Genomic DNA, 7,599 nt, shown 5'->3' with positions numbered 1-7,599 from the left:
CAGTCAGCTATTGGATGGATCACAGGGCCCCCAATGGAGGAGCTAGAGAAAGTACCCAAGGAGCTAAAGGGAACTGCAACCCTATAGGTGGAACAACAATATGAACTAACCAGTACCCCGGAGCTCTTGTCTCTAGCTGCATATGTATCAAAAGATGGCCTAGTCGGCCATCGCTGCAAAGATAGGCCCATTGGACTTGCAAACTTTATATGCCCCAGTACAGGGGAACCCCAGGGCCAAAAAGGGGGAGTGGGTGGGTAGGGGGTTGGGGGGGAGTGTATTGGGGACTTTTGGGATAGCATTGAAAATGTAAACGAGGAAAATACCTAATAAAAAATAAATTAAAAAAAAAAGAAAGAAAAAAGAACTCTTTAAGCAATTCTATTTCATGTAAGTAGATTTTAAAATATTTATGTTTTTCAACCTGAATTAGTATACACTGTGGTATTCTGTTTGAGCCCAAAATTACAATGTGAAGTCCGCAGATGTGGTATCAAACTTAAGTAAAACCCAATCATAAGAACAAGATCTCAGGTTGGGGAAAAGGCTCAATGGGAAGAGTACTTGCTGTACAAATACAAGGACCTGAAGGAAGTCCTTAGAATCTCACTTTTTAAAGTGCTGGGTATATACCTGGCACACACGTATAATTCCAGCCCACAGGAAGTGGAGGCAGGTGAATAGCTGTAATTTACTAGCCAGCCAATGTAGCCTACTTGGAAAGTTCCAGGTCATTAAAACCATGTCTTAAAAATTAAAAAGGATCGTAGCTGAGGAATGGCATTCTTCATTATCCTCTGATTTATATATATATACATGCACACATGTACACCTTCACAGAAATAAATATATACACACAGAACAAGAGCTGAAAGGAGCTAGGAAAATGATAAAGATGTGTCATCCACTAAACTTTCGAAAGAGAATCCAGGAACGAACTGAGTAAGGTCCAAGGCTGGAGGCATGTGACATCAATAGTGTATGATGTGATGTGTCAGGAAGGCCCTCAACCACATGTAGTTAATTATTTAGGCTAAAAGTAAATGAAGCCTAAAATTAACATAGTGATTGATTGGTTGATTGATTGACTCATTCATATTATATACTTATTTATATATTCACATATACATTTATATTCATATAAATGTTTCTGGGATGCAGTTCAGAGGGAAAGTACTTGCCTAGTATATACAAAGTCCTGGGTTTAATTACCAGCACCACAAAAAAAAAAAAAAGAAAGAAAGAAAGAAAGAAAAAGAAAAAGAAAAAGAAAAAGAAAAAGAAAAAGAAAAAGAAAAAGAAAAAGAAAAAGAAAAAGAAAGAAAGAAACCTCTAAAATTGAAAATTTAATGAAAGCCAAGGGCACCCAGAGCTGATCCTGTGCCACAGCTCTCCATATCCAAATACTACCGGGAGAGAGTTGGCCTCCCTCCCAGGAGTGGTGACACACCTGTGATCATAGGTTAGACCACCACTTCTGCATGAAGGACCCACCCAGAGCTATCAGGACACAGGAACCAAGGAACAGCCAGGGACAAAATTCTTCCAGTTTCCATCTATGTCCCAGAGCTGACCCTGTGCCACATCTTTCCATGCCCAAATTCCTCACTGAGAGAACTGGTCTCCCAGAAGTACTGACACATTGGCTTGCAGGAGGGACAAGCTACAGTTAGAGACAGCAAGACCAGCTAACACTAGAGATACCCAGATGGCCAGACTCAAGGGCAAGAAGATAAGCAACAGATACCAAGGCTACTTGACATCATCAGAACCAACTATAGCAAGTCCTGGATACCCCAACACACTGGAAAAGCAAGATTCAGATCTAAAATCACATCTCATGATGATGATAGAGGACTTAATAACTCCCTTAAAGAAATACGGGAGAACACAGGTAATCAGCTAGAAACCTTTAAAGAGGAAACACAAAAATCCTTAAAGAACTACAGGAAAACACAATCAAACAGGTGAAGGAAAGGAACACAATCATCCAGGATCCAAAACATGGAAATAGAATCAATAAAGAAATCACAAAGGGAGACAACCCTGGAGTTAGAAAACCTATGAAAGAGACCAGGAGTCATAGATGCAAGCATCACCAACAGAACACAAAACATAAAGGAGAGAATCTCAGGTGCAGAACACAGAAGACATTGAAACAAAAGTCAAAGAAAATGCAAAAAGCTCCTAACCCAAAACATCCAGGAAATCCAGGACACAGTGAGAAGACCAAACCTAAGGATAATAGGTATAGAAGAGAGTGAAGATTCCCAACTTAAAGGGCCAGTAAATATCTTCAAAAAAATTATAGAAGAAAACGTCCCTAACCTAAAGAAAGAGATGCCCATGAACATACAAGAAGCCTACAAATTTCCAAATAGACTGAACTAGAAAAGAAATTCATCCTGCCATATAGTAGTCAAAACCCCAAATGCACAAAACAAAGAAAGAATATTAAAAAGCAGTAAGGGAAAAGGTCAAGTAACATATACAAGCAGACCTATCAGAATTACACCAGACTTCTCACCAGAGACTATGAAAACTAGAAGATCCTGGGCAGATGTCATACAGACCCTAAGAAAACACAAATGCCAGCCTAGGCTACTATACCCAGCAAAACTCTCAATCACCATAGATGGACAAAAACAAGATATTTCATGACAAAACCAAATTTACACAATATCTTTCCACAAATCCAGCCCTACAAAGAATAATAGATGGAAAAATCCAACACAAGGAGGGAAACTATACCCTAGAAACAGCAAGAAAGTAATCTTCTTTCAACAAACCTAAGAGAAGATAGCCACACAAACATAATTCTACCTCTAACAACAAAAACAACAGGAAGCAACCATCACTATTCCTTAATATCTCTCAATATCAATGAACTCAATTCCTCAATAAAAAGACATGGACTAACAGACTGGGTATGTAAACAGGACCCAGAATTTTGCTGAATACAGGAAATGCACTTCAGTGTCAAAGACAGACACTACCTCAGAGTAAAAGGCTGGAAAGCAATTTTACAAGCAAATGGTCCCAAGAAAAAAGCTGGAGTAGCCATTCTAATATCGAATAAAATTGACTTTCAACTAAAAGTTATCAAAAAAAATAATAAGGAAGGAAACTTTATACTCATCAAAGGAAAAAAATCTACCCAAAAGAACTCTCAATTCTGAACATCTATGCTCCAAATGCAAGGGCACCCACATTCATAAAAGAAACTTTACTAAAGCTCAAAGCACACATTGCATCTCACACAATAATAGAGGGAGACTTCAACATCCCACTCTCACCAATGGACAGATCATGGAAACAGAAAATAAACAGAGACATGCTGAAACTAACAGAAGTTATGGATCAAATGGATTTAACAGATATCTATAGACACATTTCATCCTAAAACAAAAAGAATATGCCTTCTTCTCAGCACCTTATGGTACCTTCTCCAAAATTGACCATATAATCAATCATAAACAGGCCTCAACAGATACAAGAAGATAGAAATAATCCCATGCATCCAATCAGATCACCACAGACTAAGGCTGGTCTTCCATAACAACAACAACAAAAACAAAAACAGAAATCCCACATACACGTGGAAGTTGAACAATTCCCAACTCAATGATAACTTGGTCAAGGAAGAAATTAAAGACTTTTTAGAATATCATGAAAATGAAGGGACAACAAACCCAAACTTATGGGATACAATGAAAGCAGTGCTAAGAGGAAAACTCATAGCTCTTAGTGCCTCCAAAAAGAAACTACAGAGAGCATACACTAGTAGCTTAACAGCATACCTGAAAGCTCTAGAACAAAATGAAGCAAGTATAACCAAGAGGAGTAGATGGCAGGAAATACTCAAACTCAGCTCAAATCAACCAAGGTAGAAACCCTCAACCTGTACCAAAAAAAAAATCAACAAAACCAGGAGCTGGTTCCTTGAGAAAAATCAAGAAAATAAACCCTGAGCCAGACTAATCAGAGGGTACAGAGACAGTATCCAAATTAACAAAATCAGAAATGTAAAGGGAGATATAACAACAGAAACTGAGGAAATTTAAAAAAAAATCATCAGATCCTACTACAACTGATAAACCTGGATGAAATGGACAATTTTCTAGACAGATACCAAATGCCAAAGTTAAATCAGGATCAAATAAACCATCTAAACAGTTCCATAACCCCTAAAGAAATAGAAGCAATAGTTAAAAGTCTCCCAATTAGAAAAAGCCCAGGACCAGATGGGTTTCGTACAGAATTCCATCAGACCTTCAAAGAAGACCTAATACCAATACTCCTCAAACTATCCACAAAAAAAGAAACAGAAGAAACATTACCCAATTAGTTCTATGAAGCCATAGATACACTGATACCAAAACCACACAAAGACCCAACCAAGAAAGAGAACTTCAGACCAATTTCCTTTATGAATATCAATGTAAAAATACTCAATAAAATTCTTGCAAACTGAATCCAAGAACACATCAAAATGATCATTCGCCATGATCAAGTAGACTTCATCCCAGGGATGGCTCAATATACAGAAATCCATCAACATAATCCACTACATAAAAAAACTCAAAGAAAAAAAGCACATGATCATTTCACTAGATGCTGAAAAAGCATTTGACATACATAATTCAGCATCCCTTCATGATAAAAGTCTTGGAAAAATCAGGAATTCAAGGCCCATACCTAAACATAATAAAAGCAATATACAGCAAGCCAGTTAGCCAACATCAAACTAAATGGAGAGAAACTTGAAACAATCCCACTAAAATCAGAGACGAGACAAGGCTGCCCACTCTCTCCCTAACTATTCAATACTAGTACTTGAATTTCTAGCTAGAGCAATTAGACAACAAAAGAAGGTCAAAAGAATACAAATTGGAAAGGAGGAAGTCAAAATATCACTATTTGTAGATGATATGATAGTATTCTTAAGTGACCCCAAAATTTCTACCAGAGAACTCCTAAACCTGATAAATAACTTCAGCATCCAAATTTTTCATAGAGTTAGAAAGAGCAATTCTCAAATTCATTTGGAATAACAACAAAAAAAAAAACCAGGATATATTCTCAACAATAAAAGAACTTCTAGGGGAATTACCATCCCTGACCTCAAGCTATATTATAGAGCAATAGTGATAAAAAAAAAAAAAACTGCATGGTATTGGTACAGTGACAGACAGGTAGATCAGTGGTATAGGGTTGAAAATGCAGAAATGAACCCACACACCTACAGCCACTTGATCTTTGACAAAGAAGCTAAAACCATCCAGTGGAAAAAAAGACAGCATTTTTAACAAATGGGGCTGATGGGGCTGGTTCAACTGGCAGTCAACAAGTAGAAGAATGCAAGTTGATCCATTCTTATCTCCCTGTACAAATCTCAAGTCCAAGTAGATCAAGGACCTCCACATAAAACCACACTGAATCTAACAGAAGGGAAAGTAGGGAAAAGCCTCGAAGATATGAGCACAGGGGAAATTTTCCTGAACAGAACACCAATGGCTTATGCTCTAAGATAAACAATTGACAAATGGAATCTCATAAAATTGCAAACCTTCTGTAAGGTAAAAGAGGACAAAACAGCAACCAACAGATTGGGAAATGATCTTTACCAATCTTACATCTGATAGAGGGCTAATATCCAATATATACAAAGAACACAAGAAGTTAGACTCCAGAGAACCAAATAACCCCTTTTTTAAAATGGGGAACAGTGCTAACCAGACAATTCTCAACTGAGGAAACTCTAATGGTGGAGAAGCACCTAAGGAAATGTTCAACATTCGTAGTTATCAGGGAAATGCAGATTAACACACCTCTGAGATTCCACCTCACACCAGTCAGAATGGTTAAGATCAAAACTCAGGTGACAGCCGATGCTGGCAAGGATATGGAGAAAGGAGAACGCTCCTCCATTGCTCTTGAAATTGCAAGTTGGTACAACCACTCTGGAAATCAGTCTGGCAGTTTCTCAGAAAATTGTACATAGTACTACATGAGGTCCCAGCCATACCACTCCTGGGCATACACCTAGAAGATGTTCCAACATGTAATAAGGACACTATGTTCATTGCAGCCTTATTTATAATAGCCAGAACCTAGAAAGAACCCAGATGTCCTTCAACAGAGAAATGGATACAGAAAATGTGGTACATTTGCATAATGGAATACTACTCAGCTATTAAAAATGATCAATTCATGAAGTTCTTAGGCAAATGGATGGAACTAGAAAATATCATCCTGAACACAGGGCCCCCAGTGGAGGAGCTAGAGAAAGTACCCAAGGAGTTAAAGGGGTCTGCAACCCTATAGGTGGAACAACAATATGAACTAACCAGTACCCCCAGAGCTCATGTCTCTAGCTGCATATGTAGCAGAAGATGGCCTAGTCAGCCATCATTTTGGAAGAGAGGCCCCTTGATCTTGCAAACTTTATATGCCTCAGTACAGGGGAATGCCAGGGCCAAGAAGTGGGAGTGGGTGAGTAGGGGAGTGGGGGGGGGAGGCTATGGGGGACTTTTGGGATAGCATTTGAAATGTAAATGACGAAAATACCTAATAAAAAAAGACAAAAGAAAAGAAAAGAAAAAGAAAAAGAAAAAGAAAAAGAAAAAGAAAAAGAAAAAGAAAAAGAAAATATCATCCTGAGTGAGGTAACCCAATCACAAATGAACAGACATGTTATGCATTCACTGATAAGTGGATATTAGCCCAGAAGCTTGGAATACCCAAGATATAATTCACAGACCAAGATCAAGAAAAAGTAAGACCAAAGTGTGGAGTGGATGCTTTAGTCCTTCTTAGAAGGGGGAACAAAATACTCATGGGAGGAAATATGGAGACAAAATGTGGAGCAGTAACAGAAGGAAAGGCCATCCAGAGACTGCCCCACCTGGGGATCCATCCCATATACAGTTACCAAATGCAGACACTATTGTGGATGCCAAGAAGTTCATGCTGACAGGAGCCTGATATAGATGTCTTCTGCCAGAGCCTGACAAATACAGAGGTGGATGCTCACAGCCAACCATTGGACTGAGCATGGGGTCCCCAAAGGAGAAGTTAGAGAATGAACTGAAGGAGCTGAAGAGGTTTGCAACCCCATAGGAAGAACAACACCCTCATCCAACCAGACCCACAGAGCTCCCAGGGACTAAACCACGAACCAAAGAGTAAACATAGAAGGATCCATGGCTACAGCCACATATGTGGCAGAGAATGGCCTTGTCAGGCATCAATGGGAGAAGAGGTCCTTGGTCTTGTGAAGGCTCGATGCCCCAGTGTACAGGAATGTGAGGGCTGGGAGGCTGCAGTGGGTAGTGGGTAGATAGGGGAACATTGTCATAGAAGCGGGTGGAGGGGGGATGGTAGAGGGGGACCGGGGGGATGGAGAAAGGGAATAACATTTGAAATGTAAATAAATAAAGTATCCATTTTTTTAAAAAAAGAAAAAAAAGGAAATCCCAAATATTTAGCCAGATCTGAAACACTGTAAGGAGCTGTCTTAGTCAGGATTTCTATTCCTGCACAAACATCATGACCAAGAAGCAAGTTGGGGAGGAAAGGGTTTATTCGGCTTACACT

The 7,599-nt window shown here is 39.0% G+C and overlaps 1 protein-coding gene across 1 annotated transcript in view; it reads left to right on the top strand.

Annotated features, from left to right (window-relative positions):
* Positions 1-7,599, top strand: part of Cpa6 (carboxypeptidase A6) — a 364,349-nt gene that overhangs the window by 277,233 nt on the left and 79,517 nt on the right. The window lies entirely within an intron of this gene.

Source organism: Mus caroli, chromosome 1 (genome assembly GCF_900094665.2).
Source record: "Mus caroli chromosome 1, CAROLI_EIJ_v1.1, whole genome shotgun sequence".
Classification (NCBI taxonomy): domain Eukaryota; kingdom Metazoa; phylum Chordata; class Mammalia; order Rodentia; family Muridae; genus Mus; species Mus caroli.
Note: the sequence above shows the minus strand (reverse complement) of the source record. Positions and strands in the feature narration are given on the sequence as shown.